This window comes from Scyliorhinus torazame, chromosome 17 (genome assembly GCF_047496885.1).
Source record: "Scyliorhinus torazame isolate Kashiwa2021f chromosome 17, sScyTor2.1, whole genome shotgun sequence".
Lineage (NCBI taxonomy): Eukaryota > Metazoa > Chordata > Chondrichthyes > Carcharhiniformes > Scyliorhinidae > Scyliorhinus > Scyliorhinus torazame.
In genome coordinates this window covers 84,202,516-84,220,864 of record NC_092723.1, presented here as the reverse complement: position 1 = coordinate 84,220,864, position 18,349 = coordinate 84,202,516, and the positions used below count along the sequence as shown (strand labels likewise).

Genomic DNA, 18,349 nt, shown 5'->3' with positions numbered 1-18,349 from the left:
ACTTTATTCATAAAAATTTATCATGAGCATTACAGAAACATTTCAAATTGTCTTGACTGTACATTTCCGGCAGGGTTACATGTTGCCTTGACTTTCTTCCATTCAACTTTGATATTGTCATACACATATCACTCTTTACATTACAATTCCTTCTTAAATATTTACAGTGCCAGTTTTTTTTTGTACATTGGAGTGTTGGTTGCCCCGACCGAGGGGCTTTACACTGTTACCCGCCCCTCGGTGTACATTTGCTGGAAAGACTTTACACAGTGGTCTTTCCCCATTGCGCCTTGGCGGCAGCTGCCCCAAGCTTGAGTGCGTCCCTCAGCACGTAGTCCTGGACCTTGGAATGTGCCAGTCTGCAACACTCGGTCGAGGACAATTCTTTGCACTGGAAGATCAGCAAGTTTCGGGCAGACCAAAGAGCGTCTTTTACCGAGTTGATGACCTTCCAGCAGCAGTTGATATTTGTCTCGGTGTGTGTCCCTGGAAACAGTCCGTAGAGCACAGAGTCCTGTGTCACAGATCTGTTTGGGATAAACCTTGACAAATACCACTGCATCTCTCTCCAGACCTTCTTTGCAAAGGCACATTCCACAAGGAGGTGTGTGACCGTCTCATTTCCCCCACAGCCACTCCGAGGGCAGCGTGCATTGGTGCAGAGCCTTCGGGTGTGCATGAAGAACCTGACAGGGAGGGCCCTTCTCACCACCAGCCAAGCTAGGTCTTGGTGCTTGTTTGAAAGTTCTGGTGATGAGGCGTTCTGCCAGATGACTCTGGCAGTCTGCTCAGGGAACCATCCAACGTCCTCCACGGTCTCTTTTTCCCTGAGGGCCTCGAGGACATTACGTGCTGACCACTGCTTCATTGCCTTGTGGTCAAAGGAGTTTTCCTTCAAAAACTTTTCCACAAAGGACAGGTGGTACGGTACGGTCCAACTACTTGGAGCGTTCCGCGGCAATGAGGCCAGGCCCATCCTTCGCAACACCGGGGACAGGTAGAACCTCAGTATGTAGTGACACTTGGTGTTTGCATACTGGGGGTCCACGCACAGCTTGATGCAGCTGGACACAAAGGTGGCCAACAGGATGAGGGAGGCGTTGGGTACGTTCCACCCTCCCTTCTCCAGAGGTTTGTACATGGTGTCCCTTCGGACACGGTCCATCTTGGATCGCCAGATAAATTTGAAGATGGCCCGGGTGACTGCTGTGGCGTAGGGTCGGGTTATGGGCCAGACCTGCGCCACGTACAGTAGCACCGAGAGTACCTCACACCTGATGACCAGGGTTTTGCCCGCAATGGAGAGGGAGCGTTGCTCCCACCAGCCCAGTTTCTGTCTTACCTTTCCTATGCGCTCCTCCCAGTTTTTGGTGCACGCCCCAGCAGCTCCGAACCATATCCCCAGCACCTTCAGGTAATCTGACCTGACAGTGAAGGGGACAAAGGACCGGTCGGCCCAGTTCCCAAAGAACATGGCCTCGCTCTTGCCACGGTTTACCTTGGCTCCCGAGGCCAGTTCAAATTGGTCGCAGGTGGTCAAGAGCCTGCGTACAGACGCAGGATCCGAGCAGAAGACGGCAACGTCGTCCATGTACAGGGAGGCCTTGACTTGCATGCCTCCACTGCCTGGGATCGTCACTCCTCTTATGCCCGGATCCCTCCTGATGGACTCGGCAAAAGGTTCTATGCAGCACACAAAAAGGGCAGAGGAGAGAGGGCAGCCCTGCCTGACTCCAGATTTGATCTGGAACTTTTCTGATTCCCACCCATTGATTGAGACTGCGCTATAGATGTTTGTGTAGAGCAGTTTGATCCAATTGCGAATTCCCTCCCCAAACCCCATTTTGGAGAGCACATCCATCATGTAGGTGTGTGATATTCTGTCAAAAGCCTTCTCCTGGTCAAGGCTGATGAGGCAAGTGTCCACCCCCCTGTCCTGCACGTAGGCGATCGTATCCCTGAGTAGCGCGAGGCTATCAGAGATCTTCCTGCCGGGTACAGCACAGGTCTGGTCAGGGTGGATCACCGACTCCAGAGCAGACCTGACCCGATTGGCGATGACCTTTGCTAGAATTTTGTAGTCCACATTCAACAGTGAAATGGGTCGCCAATTTCGAATTTCTTCTCTTTCCCCCTTCTGCTTGTAGATGAGGGTGATGATGCCTTTCCTCATGGACTCTGACATGCTGCCTTCCAGAAGCATACTCTCGTACCGTACACTTCCAGCAGATCTGGGCCCATCCAGTCCCACAGAGCCGAATACAACTCAACCGGTAAGCCGTCGCTTCCGGGAGTTTTACTCGTCTCGAAGGACTTGGCGGCCTTTGTCAGCTCGTCCAGAGTTAGTGATTTGTCCAGGTTTTCCAGCTCGCTGTCGCCTATGACCTCCGTGATAGTCGACAGGAAGGTCTGGGAAACAGTGCTATCTGTTGGCTTCAGGTCATACAGTCCGGCATAAAAGGATTGGCTGATCCTCAGGATGTCAGACTGCGATGACTTTTCAGAGCCATCTTCTTCCTTCAGGCTGCTGATCACAGAGGTCTCTCTGTGCACCTTTTGGAAGAAGAAGCGTGAGCACTTTTCGTCCTGCTCCACGGAGCGGACTCTGGAACGGAAGATAACCTTGGAGGCCTCCGAGGTGTAGAGCGAGGCTTGCTGGCTCTTCACCTCTTGGAGATCCTCCTTGACATCCACCCCCATCGACTGCAGCTGGAGCAAATTTTGCATACTTTTCTGGAGCCTGGACATGACCCCTCGTCTCTCTCTCACCTTTTGAACGCCCTTGAGGATGAAAAACCTCTTGATATTCCCCTTGATTGCTTCCCACCAGAGATGTGGGGCCTCAAAGAGGGGTTTCACGGTTCTCCAACCTTTGTAATCCCTCCTGAGTTCCTCGATGTTCTCAGGGGTCAGCAGTTTTACATTTAGCTTCCACGTCCCCCTGCCTACCCCCTGGTCTTCCTGCAGGTGGCAGTCGGCCAGTAGGAGGCAGTGGTCAGAGAAGAACACCGGCGTTACGTCGGTGGACCTGACCGTGAAAGCTCGGGACACAAAAAAGAAGTCTATCCTGGAGCGGACGGACCCGTCTGGCCGTGACCATGTGTATCTACGCTGCGCGCCGTCTGCAGGGTTGCTGCAGACGTCGAGCAGCTTGGCGTCTTTTACCGTTTCCATCAGGAGTCTGGACGTAGCGTCTAGTTTGCTGTCGGCTTTGCTGGATCGTCCAGCCGCATCGATGATGCAGTTGAAGTCACCACCCAGGATGACCGGCTTGGAGGTGGCCAACAGCAGTGGGAGTTGCTGAAGAACTGCCAGCCGCTCACTTTTTACGGCCGGGGCGTACACATTAATAAGTCTGAGAGGGGTGTTCTTGTATTTCACGTCTGCTACGAGGAGGCGCCCGCCCACCACCTCCTTAACGTCGGAGATGGTGAAGTTGCCTCCCCGCAGCAGAATACCCAGGCCGGAGGAGCGGCAGTCGTTTCCTCCTGACCAGATGGATGGCCCGTGGGACCACCAGCTCGACCAGCGTCTGTAGTTGCTGAGGTGCGGAATTCCGCACTCCTGCAGGAACATTAGGTCAGCTTTTACATTTGCCAAATAGTTGAGTGTGGCTACACACCGCGAAGTATCTTTGATGCTTCGCACATTTATGGATGCAATTTTTAAACCCATTATAAAAAGATAGATTTACCCGTCTCAAGAGTCCAGAGTCTATACAGTTGGCTGTTCCAGCTGTTGAATGTTCCCCAGCATGCCGGTGGTGCTCGCAAACTTTAGCACAGTTGCAGGGCTGAGAAAACTGTTCTGGTCCGTACTGGCCCCGTGATTTTGATGCAGCTGCATTGGGGGGGTGGTGTAGCCCTGGGGTTCGTCGTGGCAGTCAGTAGGTATTGGGGTTGCAGGCCGGTCTTCACCTGGGTTGTTGCTGCTCGTTGCTATCGGGGGTTGGTCTGTGACCTTGTTTTCTTCCCGGTCGGTGGTCTGGGGGGTCTGTGCCTTCCGTTCCACGTTGGTGCTTTGCCTCTTTATCTGAGGCCGATTCTTGTCCTGTTTTCCCTCATCGGATGAGGTGTCGGCACTAAGTGCGCCGGCTGAGAGGTGTCGCTTTTTGCCACTACCCCTCAGGGGGTTCTTCAGTTTGTTTTTTTGTTTTCTCTTTCGTTTGTCCCTGTTCACGGTTTCCCAGGGCTCTTTATTCTTTGTCCCATCCTCTTCCTCTTCCATTGAGTGTTCCTCATCAGATGGGGCTGGGGTTGGGTTGTCAGGAGGTGCTGGGGCCTCCTCTTTTTGTTGGGGGCCCTTCTGTTGCTTTTCCTCATTCTGAACCGTGGTGTCTTTTTCGGTGGAGGGTGTATGCACCTCCTCTCTGGTCGCCTTTTTGACTCCGCTGCTGATGATCTGTGCATATGTCGCCCCGCGTTTCGGGCAGGCCCTGTAAAGATGGCCGGCCTCCCCACACAGGTTGCAGCACTTGTCTTCCTTGCAGTCCTTAGTCATGTGTCCCTCCTGCCTGCAGTTCTTGCAGAAGGTCACACTGCAGTTTGCGGCAACATGCCCCGTTTTGCCACAGGTGTGGCATACTCGTGGCTGTCCCACGTAGTAGAGGTAGCCACGATTTACTCCAATAGCGAAATTGGAGGGGGGATGCAGGATGGCTCCGTTGCTGTCCGTTCTTAGGGTCACCTTGACCTGGTGCTCACTTGTCCAGATGCCGAAGGTGTCTTTCACTTGCACGCTGTCACTTTTCAGCTCAGCGTACCTGGCGAGGAACGTGAGCACATCAGACACAGGGACGTGGGGGTTGTACGTGTGCAGTGTAACAACCCGATTTCGCTGTGCCGGTAGCGTAAACAGAGGCTCCGCAGTCAGGATCGACAGGGGACTCTGGTTACCTTTTTACTTGAAGACGTTCAAGAATTTGATGCACGCTGCGACGCTCTTGAAGGTGACATCAAAGAAACCATTCTTGGGGAAGTTTTGCAAGAAGAAGATCTCTGTTGCTTTAAACCCACAACACTCGAGCAGCACCCTCTTCACGAAGTGTTTCCGGTCCAAAGGTGACTCTCCCTCCGTTTTCTTTACTGTGACTCGGACAGTGTTTCGCACTCCCCAGCCTGGTGGTCGGGATGCAGCTGCATCCATAGCTCGTACGTTGGGTGTGAAACTGTATCGGCGTTAGGCCTAAACCCGAGGTTTAGGCCAGCATGTAGATCCACCAATAGCAGCCAAGCTCCAAACGTTTCCTCTTTGACGACTTCAATCCCTCCGAGTTCTCCAATCCACGATCGACATGGAAATCCTCAGCTTCTCTCGATCAAATGAGACGACACTTGATCTTAGCCAAAAGGCCGAGAAGCGGAGTAATCCACATTCAACAGTGAAATGATGTGGAGATGCCGGCGTTGGACTGGGGTGAGCACAGTACGAAGTCTTACAACACCAGGTTAAAGTCCAACAGGTTTGTTTCGATGTCACTAGCTTTCGGAGCGCTGCTCCTTCCTCAGGTGAATGAAGAGGTATGCTCCAGAAACATATATATGGACAGATTCAAAGATGCCAGACAATGCTTGGAATGCGACCATTAGCAGGTGATTAAATCTTTACAGATCCAGAGATGGGGTAACCCCAGGTTTCAGAGGTGTGAATTGTGTCAAGCCAGGACAGTTGGTAGGATTTTGCAGTGAAATGGGTGGTCAATTTTGAATTTGTTTGCTTTCCCCCTTGTGCTTGTAAGATGAGGGTGATGATGCCTTTCGTCATCCTTCATCACACCGGGGCCAGGTAGAAGCTGAGTAGCAGCAGCCACTTGACAAAGCGTTTTGTTGTGTGATGAAAGAAATGTGAATAAAGTGTATATTTGTATGTGTTTGAGCTGTTTTTTGACTTTGAAATTCCCCATAAAGGGGTGGTGTGCACCGTTCCTGGAGATACTGCAATACCAGGTCGATGCGTGGAGTGGACGGAGAAAGCCCCTATTCCATCTCCCTGCTCCAAAAATCAATTTAATATATGGTCCCCAGATAAGGGACGTATCAGATATTAAACTGATAAGAACAGATTTTTTTTTTTTTTTTTTTTTTTAAATATACTTTATTCATAAAAATTTATCATGAGCATTACAGAAACATTTCAAATTGTCTTGACTGTACATTTCCGGCAGGGTTACAATTTGCCTTGACTTTCTTTCATTCAATTTTGATATTGTCGTACACATATCACTCTTTACATTACAATTCCTTCTTAAATATTTACAGTGGCATGTTTGTTTTATACATTGGAGTGTTGGTTGCCCAGACCGAGGGGCTTTACACTGTTACCCGCCCCTCGGTGTACATTTGCTGGAAAGACCTTACACAGTGGTCTTTCCCCATTGCGCCTTGGCGGCTGCTGCCCCAAGCTTGAGTGCGTCCCTCAGCACGTAGTCCTGGACCTTGGAATGTGCCAGTCTGCAACACTCGGTCGAGGACAATTCTTTGCACTGGAAGATCAGCAAGTTTCGGGCAGACCAAAGAGCGTCTTTTACCGAGTTGATGACCTTCCAGCAGCAGTTGATATTTGTCTCGGTGTGTGTCCCTGGAAACAGTCCGTAGAGCACAGAGTCCTGTGTCACAGATCTGTTTGGGATAAACCTTGACAAATACCACTGCATCTCTCTCCAGACCTTCTTTGCAAAGGCACATTCCACAAGGAGGTGTGTGACCGTCTCATTTCCCCCACAGCCACTCCGAGGGCAGCGTGCATTGGTGCAGAGCCTTCGGGTGTGCATGAAGAATCTGACAGGGAGGACCCTTCAAACCACCAGCCAAGCTAGGTCTTGGTGCTTGTTTGAAAGTTCTGGTGATGAGGCGTTCTGCCAGATGACTCTGGCAGTCTGCTCAGGGAACCATCCAACGTCCTCCACGGTCTCTTTTTCCCTGAGGGCCTCGAGGACATTACGTGCTGACCACTGCTTCATTGCCTTGTGGTCAAAGGTGTTTTCCTTCAAGAACTTTTCCACAAAGGACAGGTGGTGCGGTACGGTCCAACTATTTGGAGCGTTCCGCGGCAATGAGGCCAGGCCCATCCTTCGCAACACCGGGGACAGGTAGAACCTCAGTATGTAGTGACACTTGGTGTTTGCATACTGGGGGTCCACGCACAGCTTGATGCAGCTGGACACAAAGGTGGCCAACAGGATGAGGGAGGCGTTGGGTACGTTCCGCCCTCCCTTCTCCAGAGGTTTGTACATGGTGTCCCTTCGGACACGGTCCATCTTGGATCGCCAGATAAATTTGAAGATGGCCCGGGTGACTGCTGTGGCGTAGGGTCGGGTTATGGGTCAGACCTGCGCCACGTACAGTAGCACCGAGAGTACCTCACACCTGATGACCAGGGTTTTGCCCGCAATGGAGAGGGAGCGTTGCTCCCACCAGCCCAGTTTCTGTCTTACCTTTCCTATGCGCTCCTCCCAGTTTTTGGTGCACGCCCCAGCAGCTCCGAACCATATCCCCAGCACCTTCAGGTAATCTGACCTGACAGTGAAGGGTGTCATGATATTCAAACACACACATCATGATGGACACACTAACAGGCAAATCAGAGTACACAACACCACAACCAATCACAGACAAGAACACCAACCACATAAAAAGCACGAGCACGACACCTGGAGGTCAGTAGGTCTGGGGAGAAGGGAACAGAAAGGGCTGTTGAAACACCACAAGCAGGGAGCCCCCCACGTGCAGAGTGCAAAGACCAAGTTGTAAATAGTGAGTTTAAATAAAGAAGCGTTGTACCATATGCAACTGTGTTGGCTCATCTGTGTGTCAGAACACCCAACACCACATGGTACAGGAGTGGATCGATACCTGCCTACTAACCTGCCATTCTGGACATGGACCACACCGGCAAACCGCAGCCGATGCAAGTCACGGGGAACCTAGGCACCAACTGGAAGCTCTACAGGCAGCGATTTGACCTGTACATCCGTGCCACCGAAAAACAGAATGCCTCGGATGATTCGAAGATTGCAATGCTCCTCTTCTACGCAGGCCCCCACCCAAACGATGTCTTTAATTCACTGGTGTTCGAAGAAGGCGAAAACCAGGCCAAATATGACACGGTCATCCTCAAACTGGACCAGCACTTTCAAACTGAAGTAAACAAAACTTTTGAAAGATACATCTTTCAGCAACGCCTGCAAGGTAAGGAGGAGCTTTTTCAACCCTTTTTGACGCACCTCCGGATTCTAGCGCAGTCCTGCGGTTATGGCACCACTACAGAGTCCATGATCAGGGACCAGATTGTTTTTGGCGTTGCCTCTAGTGGCCTACGCCAGCAGCTTCTTAAAATAAAGAGCCTCACCTTAGCGTCTGCTGTGGAAGCCTGTGTCCTCCATGAAAATGCTACCTGCCGTTTTGCCCGATTTCAGGCGTCCGAGTTGGCACGGAGGGCGTCCCCAGCCGTCGAATCGGCAAGCCAGGCCGCCCACGACGTTGAACGCATCCAGGCCGTCGATTTCTTCCCGCCCCACGGCCCGGACGACAGCGGCCGCTTCCCGCGCTTTTCGCGGTCTCCCGCGCAGGTGCGCGCCAAAAATAACGGCCACAACGAGGGACGCACTGCGCAGGCGCGCCCACCGCAAGATCGCACTGCGCATGCGCAGTGGCGCAACGAACGCCGTGACGTCATGACGTGCAGAAATTGTGGAGGTCTACACTTAAAAGGGCAATGTCCTGCAAAATACCGACAGTGCAACAGATGTGCCATGATAGGCCACTACGCAGCCCGCTGTCGTGCGGCTCAACCCATGGATCCGGCGCATCCTCGACAACCTCGCACACGAGTCAGGACCGTCCAGCCCACGCATCAAGACTTCCAATTAAGTGATGCAGATGACCAGGATGACTTCCGAGTTGCCGTCATTGATGTCAACAAGGTCAATGCCATCAATCCAGACGATGAGTGGTGTGCCACCCTGACGGTCAACCGATCGCGCGTCGCCTTCCGTCTGGACACCGGCGCATCCGCCAACCTGATTGCTTACTCTGCAGTCCAGGCCATGAAGGTCAAACCACCCATCACACCATCCCGGCTTAAGATGGTTGACTATAACGGGAACGTTATCCCGTCCATAGGATCTTGCCAGCTATAGGTGACTCACAAGAGGTACACGGCCACACTCCCCTTCGAAGTTGTGGGCTCATCAAAGGACTCGTTACTGGGCGCACAAGCGTGTAAGGTCCTTCACCTGGTACAGCGCATCATGTCTCTCTCTCCAGATGAGATATCCGACTTCCCGGATGCTGAGTTCCACGCGAATCTCCATTCCCTCCTCGCTCACAACCAGGAGGTTTTTGAAGGCATGGGGACATTGCCACACACGTACAAGATTCGACTCAGACCGGACGCCATCCCTGTCGTTCACGCACCTCGCAGGGTTCCTGCGCCTCTCAAAGACCGCCTCAAGGCACAACTGCAGATTCTTCAGGACCAAGGTGTCCTATCCAAGGTCACGGAGCCCACGCCATGGGTCAGCTCCATGGTCTGTGTAAAGAAGCCCTCTGGCGAGCTCCGTATATGTATAGATCCAAAAGATCTGAACAACAACATCATGCGGGAACACTATCCCATCCCGAAACGAGAAGACCTCACCAGCGAGATGGCGCGAGCCAACATATTCACTAAATTGGATGCGTCCAAAGGATTCTGGCAGATCAAACTGGACCCGGCCAGCCGAAGACTATGCACATTCAACACCCCTTTTGGCAGATTCTGCTACAACCGGATGCCATTCGGCATCATTTCGGCATCTGAAGTATTCCACCGCATTACGGAACAGATGATGGAAGGCATCGAAGGGGTACGTGTATATGTGGACGATATCATCATTTGGTCCACCACTCCGCAGGAACACATGCATCGTCTTCGACGTGTCTTCACCCGCATACGGCAAAATGGCCTGCGTCTCAACCGTGCGAAGTGTGCTTTCGGCCAGACGGAGCTGAAATTCCTCGGGGACCACATCTCAAGGTCCGGGGTCCGTCCCGATGCAGACAAGGTTAGCGCCATCACAGCCATGCCACGACCAGCTGACAAGAAGGCTGTCTTAAGATTCCTCGGCATGGTCAACTTCCTTGGGAAGTTCATTCCCAACCTGGCTTCTCATACAACAAACATGCGCCATCTCGTAAAAAAATCGACGGAATTCAACTGGCACCAGTCGCATCAGCGGGAATGGGAGGAGCTCAAGCACAAACTGGTCACGGCACCAGTGCTGGCCTTCTTTGACACGACTCGCCCTACAAAGATCTCAACAGACGCCAGCCAATCTGGTATTGGAGCGGTACTCCTCCAAAAAGACAGCACGTCATCATGGGCCCCGGTTGCGTATGCCTCACGAGCCATGACCCCTACCGAACAGCGCTACGCGCAAATCGAAAAAGAATGCCTGGGCTTGTTAACTGGACTGGACAAGTTCCACGACTATGTGTATGGCCTGCCACGATTCACGGTCGAAACTGACCACCGCCCCCTGGTCAACATCATTAACAAAGACCTGAACGACATGACTCCTCGCCTCCAGCGCATCTTACTCAAACTCAGGAGGTACGATTTTGAACTGATCTACACTCCGGGGAAGGAACTCATCGTGGCGGACACTCTTTCCCGAGCAGTGAGCACACCACCAGATGCAGAGGGGTTCGTGCGTCAAATTGAGGCACACGTGACTCTGACAGCAGCAAATATGCCAGCTGATGATCCTAGTCTGGCCCACATACGCGCAGAGACGGCGACTGACCCTCTGCTGCAGCGAGTGATGCGCCACATGACGGAAGGGTGGCTAAAAGGGCAGTGCCCCCAGTTTTATAATGTGCGAGATGATCTCACCAATATAGACGGGGTCCTTATGAAATTGCATAGGATCGTCATTCCACACAGTGTGCGCCAGATGATTCTTCGTGAACTACACGAAGGCCACTTGGGCGTCGAAAAATGCAGACGAAGGGCCCGGGAGGCGGTATATTGGCCGGGTATTAATGAAGACATAGCCAACATGGTGCTCAACTGCACAACCTGTCAGAGGTTTCAGCCAGCGCAACCTCCGGAAACACTTCTACCACACGAGATGGTGACGTCCCCCTGGGCGAAGGTGGGTGTTGACCTATTTCACGCGCTCGGCAGAGATTACATTGTTATTATAGACTACTTCTCAAACTACCCGGAAGTCATGCCTCTCCATGATCTGACGTCGTCCGCAGTCATTGGGGCCTGCAAGGAAACGTTTGCTCGCCATGGCATTCCAAGGACTGTCATGTCAGACAATGGACCTTGTTTTGCCAGCCGTGAATGGTCGTCCTTTGCCGCAGCATATGGTTTCACTCATGTGACATCCAGCCCTCTGCATCCACAATCGAACGGGAAGGCTGAAAAGGGTGTCCACATCGCAAAGCGGCTCCTGTGCAAGGCGGCTGATGCCGGATCGGACTTTAACCTTGCCTTGCTGGCCTATCGATCGGCCCCGTTATCCACGGGCCTCTCGCCAGCGCAGCTACTAATGGGTCGCTCCCTCAGGACGACGGTACCTTCCGTCCTGGCACCGACAACAGACCATGAGGCGGTTCTTCGGAACATGCAACTGCAGCGTGATCGCCAGAAAGGTCGGCACGACACACGAGCGACGGACCTGCCCCCCCTGTCCTCCGGAGACAAAGTACGCGTCCATCAACCGTATGGTGGCTGGTCAGCACCGGCCGAAGTCCTCCGACAAGTGGCTCCCCGCTCGTTCCTGGTTCGCATGCCGGATGGTTCCGTGCGTCGCCGCAATCGGCGCGCCCTTCGCCGACTTCCACGCTCACAGCCACACAACACGCCAGATCCTCAACAGGCTTCCGAGGATGACTTTGTGGAGCTGCCGCACATCACGCCCTTTCCATCGCCACCCATGGCCATGCCTGCACAGCAGCCGGTGGTTCTTGATCCACCCTTAAGGCGGTCAACCCGAATTCGTCGCAAACCCATTAGAATGGACTTATAATACAGTTCATATGTTTAATAAGTTGGACAATTTTACATGATAACCTGTTGTTGTTTATCGTTCCAGATGTCGTCTGACTGGACAACTGTTCAAATTTTTTTCTTCTTCTCTCGTTCGCATTTCTGATTTGTTATGGTACAACTGGATTCATGTGACGCACTCGACATCGCCCCATGTACATAGTTCCGTCACAGACACATGCTGCACACGACACACACACACTCTTAGATGCACTCACGTCACGATCATATTTATTACCACGTAGGCACATATCTTTGTAAAAAGGGGGGATGTCATGATATTCAAACACACACATCATGATGGACACACTAACAGGCAAATCAGAGTACAAAACACCACAACCAATCACAGACAAGAACACCAACCACATAAAAAGCACGAGCACGACACCTGGAGGTCAGTAGGTCTGGGGAGAAGGGAACAGAAAGGGCTGTTGAAACACCACAAGCAGGGAGCCCCCCACGTGCAGAGTGCAAAGACCAAGTTGTAAATAGTGAGTTTAAATAAAGAAGCGTTGTACCATATGCAACTGTGTTGGCTCATCTGTGTGTCAGAACACCCAACACCACAAAGGGGACAAAGGACCGGTCGGCCCAGTTCCCAAAGAACATGGCCTCGCTCTTGCCACGGTTTACCTTGGCTCCCGAGGCCAGTTCAAACTGGTCGCATGTGGTCAAGAGCCTGCGCACAGACGCAGGATCCGAGCAGAAGACGGCAACATCGTCCATGTACAGGGAGGCCTTGACTTGCATGCCTCCACTGCCTGGGATCGTCACTCCTCTTATGCCCGGATCCCTCCTGATGGACTCGGCAAAAGGTTCTATGCAGCACACAAAAAGGGCAGAAGAGAGAGGGCAGCCCTGCCTGACTTCAGATTTGATCTGGAACTTTTCTGATTCCCACCCATTGATTGAGACTGCGCTATAGATGTTTGTGTAGAGCAGTTTGATCCAATTGCGAATTCCCTCCCCAAACCCCATTTTGGAGAGCACATCCATCATGTAGGTGTGCGATATTCTGTCAAAAGCCTTCTCCTGGTCAAGGCTGATGAGGCAAGTGTCCACCCCCCTGTCCTGCACGTAGGCGATCGTATCCCTGAGTAGCGCGAGGCTATCAGAGATCTTCCTGCCGGGTACAGCACAGGTCTGGTCAGGGTGGATCACCGACTCCAGAGCAGACCTGACCCGATTGGCGATGACCTTTGCTAGAATTTTGGGGTGGTGTGCACCGTTCCTGGAGATACTGCAATACCAGGTCGATGCGTGGAGTGGACGGAGCAAGCCCCTATTCCATCTCCCTGCTCCAAAAATCAATTTAATATATGGTCCCCAGATAAGGGACGTATCAGATATTAAACTGATAAGAACAGATTTTTTTTTTTTTTTTTTTTTATTCAAAAAAATATACTTTATTCATAAAAATTTATCATGAGCGTTACAGAAACATTTCAAATTGTCTTGACTGTACATTTCCGGCAGGGTTACATGTTGCCTTGACTTTCTTCCATTCAATTTTGATATTGTCGTACACATATCACTCTTTACATTACCATTCCTTCTTAAATATTTACAGTGGCATGTTTGTTTTATACATTGTAGTGTTGGTTGCCCCGACCGAGGGGCTTTACACTGTTACCCGCCCCTCGGTGTACATTTGCTGGAAAGACTTTACACAGTGGTCTTTCCCCATTGCGCCTTGGCGGCAGCTGCCCCAAGCTTGAGTGCGTCCCTCAGCACGTAGTCCTGGACCTTGGAATGTGCCAGTCTGCAACACTCGGTCGAGGACAATTCTTTGCACTGGAAGATCAGCAAGTTTCGGGCAGACCAAAGAGCGTCTTTTACCGAGTTGATGACCTTCCAGCAGCAGTTGATATTTGTCTCGGTGTGTGTCCCTGGAAACAGTCCGTAGAGCACAGAGTCCTGTGTCACAGATCTGTTTGGGATAAACCTTGACAAATACCACTGCATCTCTCTCCAGACCTTCTTTGCAAAGGCACATTCCACAAGGAGGTGTGTGACCGTCTCATTTCCCCCACAGCCACTCCGAGGGCAGCGTGCATTGGTGCAGAGCCTTCGGGTGTGCATGAAGAATCTGACAGGGAGGGCCCTTCTCACCACCAGCCAAGCTAGGTCTTGGTGCTTGTTTGAAAGTTCTGGTGATGAGGCGTTCTGCCAGATGACTCTGGCAGTCTGCTCAGGGAACCATCCAACGTCCTCCACGGTCTCCTTTTCCCTGAGGGCCTCGAGGACATTACGTGCTGACCACTGCTTCATTGCCTTGTGGTCAAAGGTGTTTTCCTTCAAAAACTTTTCCACAAAGGACAGGTGGTACGGTACGGTCCAACTACTTGGAGCGTTCCGCGGCAATGAGGCCAGGCCCATCCTTCGCAACACCGGGGACAGGTAGAACCTCAGTATGTAGTGACACTTGGTGTTTGCATACTGGGGGTCCACGCACAGCTTGATGCAGCTGGACACAAAGGTGGCCAACAGGATGAGGGAGGCGTTGGGTACGTTCCGCCCTCCCTTCTCCAGAGGTTTGTACATGGTGTCCCTTCGGACACGGTCCATCTTGGATCGCCAGATAAATTTGAAGATGGCCCGGGTGACTGCTGTGGCGTAGGGTCGGGTTATGGGCCAGACCTGCGCCACGTACAGTAGCACCGAGAGTACCTCACACCTGATGACCAGGGTTTTGCCCGCAATGGAGAGGGAGCGTTGCTCCCACCAGCCCAGTTTCTGTCTTACCTTTCCTATGCGCTCCTCCCAGTTTTTGGTGCACGCCCCAGCAGCTCCGAACCATATCCCCAGCACCTTCAGGTAATCTGACCTGACAGTGAAGGGGACAAAGGACCGGTCGGCCCAGTTCCCAAAGAACATGGCCTCGCTCTTGCCCCGGTTTACCTTGGCTCCCGAGGCCAGTTCAAACTGGTCGCAGGTGGTCAAGAGCCTGCGCACAGACGCAGGATCCGAGCAGAAGACGGCAACGTCGTCCATGTACAGGGAGGCCTTGACTTGCATGCCTCCACTGCCTGGGATCGTCACTCCTCTTATGCCTGGATCCCTCCTGATGGACTCGGCAAAAGGTTCTATGCAGCACACAAAAAGGGCAGAGGAGAGAGGGCAGCCCTGCCTGACTCCAGATCTGATCTGGAACTTTTCTGATTCCCACCCATTGATTGAGACTGCGCTATAGATGTTTGTGTAGAGCAGTTTGATCCAATTGCGAATTCCCTCCCCAAACCCCATTTTGGAGAGCACATCCATCATGTAGGTGTGCGATATTCTGTCAAAAGCCTTCTCCTGGTCAAGGCTGATGAGGCAAGTGTCCACCCCCCTGTCCTGCACGTAGGCGATCGTATCCCTGAGTAGCGCGAGGCTATCAGAGATCTTCCTGCCGGGTACAGCACAGGTCTGGTCAGGGTGGATCACCGACTCCAGAGCAGACCTGACCCGATTGGCGATGACCTTTGCTAGAATTTTGTAGTCCACATTCAACAGTGAAATGGGTCGCCAATTTCGAATTTCTTCCCTTTCCCCCTTCTGTTTGTAGATGAGGGTGATGATGCCTTTCCTCATGGACTCTGACATGCTGCCTTCCAGAAGCATACTCTCGTACACTTCCAGCAGGTCTGGGCCCATCCAGTCCCACAGAGCCGAATACAACTCAACCGGTAAGCCGTCGCTTCCGGGAGTTTTACTCGTCTCGAAGGACTTGGCGGCCTTTGTCAGCTCGTCCAGAGTTAGTGGTTTGTCCAGGTTTTCCAGCTCGCTGTCGCCTATGACCTCCGTGATAGTCGACAGGAAGGTCTGGGAAACAGTGCTATCTGTTGGCTTCAGGTCATACAGTCCGGCATAAAAGGATTGGCTGATCCTCAGGATGTCAGACTGCGATGACTTTTCAGAGCCATCTTCTTCCTTCAGGCTGCTGATCACAGAGGTGTCTCTGTGCACCTTTTGGAAGAAGAAGCGTGAGCATTTTTCGTCCTGCTCCACGGAGCGGACTCTGGAACGGAAGATAACCTTGGAGGCCTCCGAGGTGTAGAGCGAGGCTTGCTGGCTCTTCACCTCTTGGAGATCCTCCTTGACATCCACCCCCATCGACTGCAGCTGGAGAAAATTTTGCATACTTTTCTGGAGCCTGGACATGACCCCTCGTCTCTCTCTCACCTTTTGAACGCCCTTGAGGATGAAAAACCTCTTGATATTCCCCTTGATTGCTTCCCACCAGAGATGTGGGGCCTCAAAGAGGGGTTTCACGGTTCTCCAACCTTTGTAATCCCTCCTGAGTTCCTCGATGTTCTCAGGGGTCAGCAGTTTTACATTTAGCTTCCACGTCCCCCTGCCTACCCCCTGGTCTTCCTGCAGGTGGCAGTCGGCCAGTAGGAGGCAGTGGTCAGAGAAGAACACCGGCGTTACGTCGGTGGACCTGACCGTGAAAGCTCGGGACACAAAAAAGAAGTCTATCCTGGAGCGGACGGACCCGTCTGGCCGTGACCATGTGTATCTACGCTGCGCGCCGTCTGCAGGGTTGCTGCAGACGTCGAGCAGCTTGGCGTCTTTTACCGTTTCCATCAGGAGTCTGGACGTAGCGTCTAGTTTGCTGTCGGCTTTGCTGGATCGTCCAGCCGCATCGATGATGCAGTTGAAGTCACCACCCAGGATGACCGGCTTGGAGGTGGCCAACAGCAGTGGGAGTTGCTGAAGGACTGCCAGCCGCTCACTTTTTACGGCCGGGGCGTACACATTAATAAGTCTGAGAGGGGTGTTTTTGTATTTCACGTCTGCTACGAGGAGGCGCCCGCCCACCACCTCCTTAACGTCGGAGATGGTGAAGTTGCCTCCCCGCAGCAGAATACCCAGGCCGGAGGAGCGGCAGTCGTTTCCTCCTGACCAGATGGATGGCCCGTGGGACCACCAGCTCGACCAGCGCCTGTAGTTGCTGAGGTGCGGGATTCCGCACTCCTGCAGGAACAGTAGGTCAGCTTTTACATTTGCCAAATAGTTGAGTGTGGCTACACACCGCGAAGTATCTTTGATGCTTCGCACATTTATGGATGCAATTTTTAAACCCATTATTAAAAGGTAGATTTACCAGTCTCAAGAGTCCAGAGTCTATACAGTTGGCTGTTCCAGCTGTTCGATGTTCCCCAGCATGCCGGTGGTGCTCGCAAACTTTAGCACAGTTGCAGGGCTGAGAAAACTGTTCTGGTCCGTACTGGCCCCGTGATTTTGATGCAGATGCATTGGGGGGGTGATGTAGCCCTGGCGTTCGTCATGGCAGTCAGTAGGTGTTGGGGTTGCAGGCCGGTCTTCACCTGGGTTGTTGCTGCTCGTTACTATCGGGGGTTGGTCTGTGACCTTGTTTCCTTCCCGGTCGGTGGTCTGGGGGGTCTGTGCCTTCCGTTCCACGTTGGTGCTTTGCCTCTTTATTTGAGGCCGATTCTTGTCCTGTTTTCCCTCATCGGATGAGGTGTCGGCGCTAAGTGCGCCGGCTGAGAGGTGTCGCTTTTTGCCACTACCCCTCGGGGGGTTCTTCAGTTTGTTTTTTTGTTTCCGCTTTCGTTTGTCCCTGTTCACTGTTTCCCAGGGCTCTTTATTCTTTGTCCCATCCTCTTCCTCTTCCATTGAGTGTTCCTCATCAGATGGGGCTGGGGTTGGGTTGTCAGGAGGTGCTGGGGCCTCTTCTTTTTGTTGGGGGCCCTTTTGTTGCTTTTCCTCATTCTGAGCCGTGGTGTCTTTTTCGGTGGAGGGTGTATGCACCTCCTCTCTGGTCGCCTTTTTAACTCCGCTGCTGATGATTTCAGCGTATGTTGCCCCGCGTTTCGGGCAGGCCCTGTAAAGATGGCCGGCCTCCCCACACAGGTTGCAGCACTTGTCTTCTTTGCAGTCCTTAGTCATGTGTCCCTCCTGCCTGCAGTTCTTGCAGAAGGTCACACTGCAGTTTGCGGCAACATGCCCCGTTTTGCCACAGGTGTGGCATACTCGTGGCTGTCCCACGTAGTAGAGGTAGCCACGATTTACTCCAATAGCGAAATTGGAGGGGGGATGCAGGATGGCTCCGTTGCTGTCCGTTCTTAGGGTCACCTTGACCTGGTGCTCACTTGTCCAGATGCCGAAGGTGTCTTTCACTTGCACGCTGTCACTTTTCAGCTCAGCGTACCTGGCGAGGACCGTGAGCACATCAGATACAGGGACGTGGGGGTTGTACGTGTGCAGTGTAACAACCCGATTTCGCTGTGCCGGTAGCGTAAACAGAGGTTCCGCAGTCAGGATCGACAAGGGACTCTGGTTACCTTTTTCCTTGAAG

At 52.5% G+C, this 18,349-nt stretch overlaps 1 non-coding gene and 1 pseudogene across 1 annotated transcript; both read right to left on the bottom strand.

The window, feature by feature from the left end:
- Positions 1–5,908: 5,908 nt before the first annotated feature.
- Positions 5,909–6,111, bottom strand: LOC140394616 (U2 spliceosomal RNA; annotated as a pseudogene).
- Positions 6,112–13,257: 7,146 nt separating this feature from the next.
- LOC140394692 (U2 spliceosomal RNA) lies at positions 13,258–13,445 on the bottom strand. The gene has a single exon (XR_011935975.1). It is a non-coding gene; the product is annotated as a U2 spliceosomal RNA (small nuclear RNA).
- Between the last annotated feature and the right edge of the window lie 4,904 nt (positions 13,446–18,349).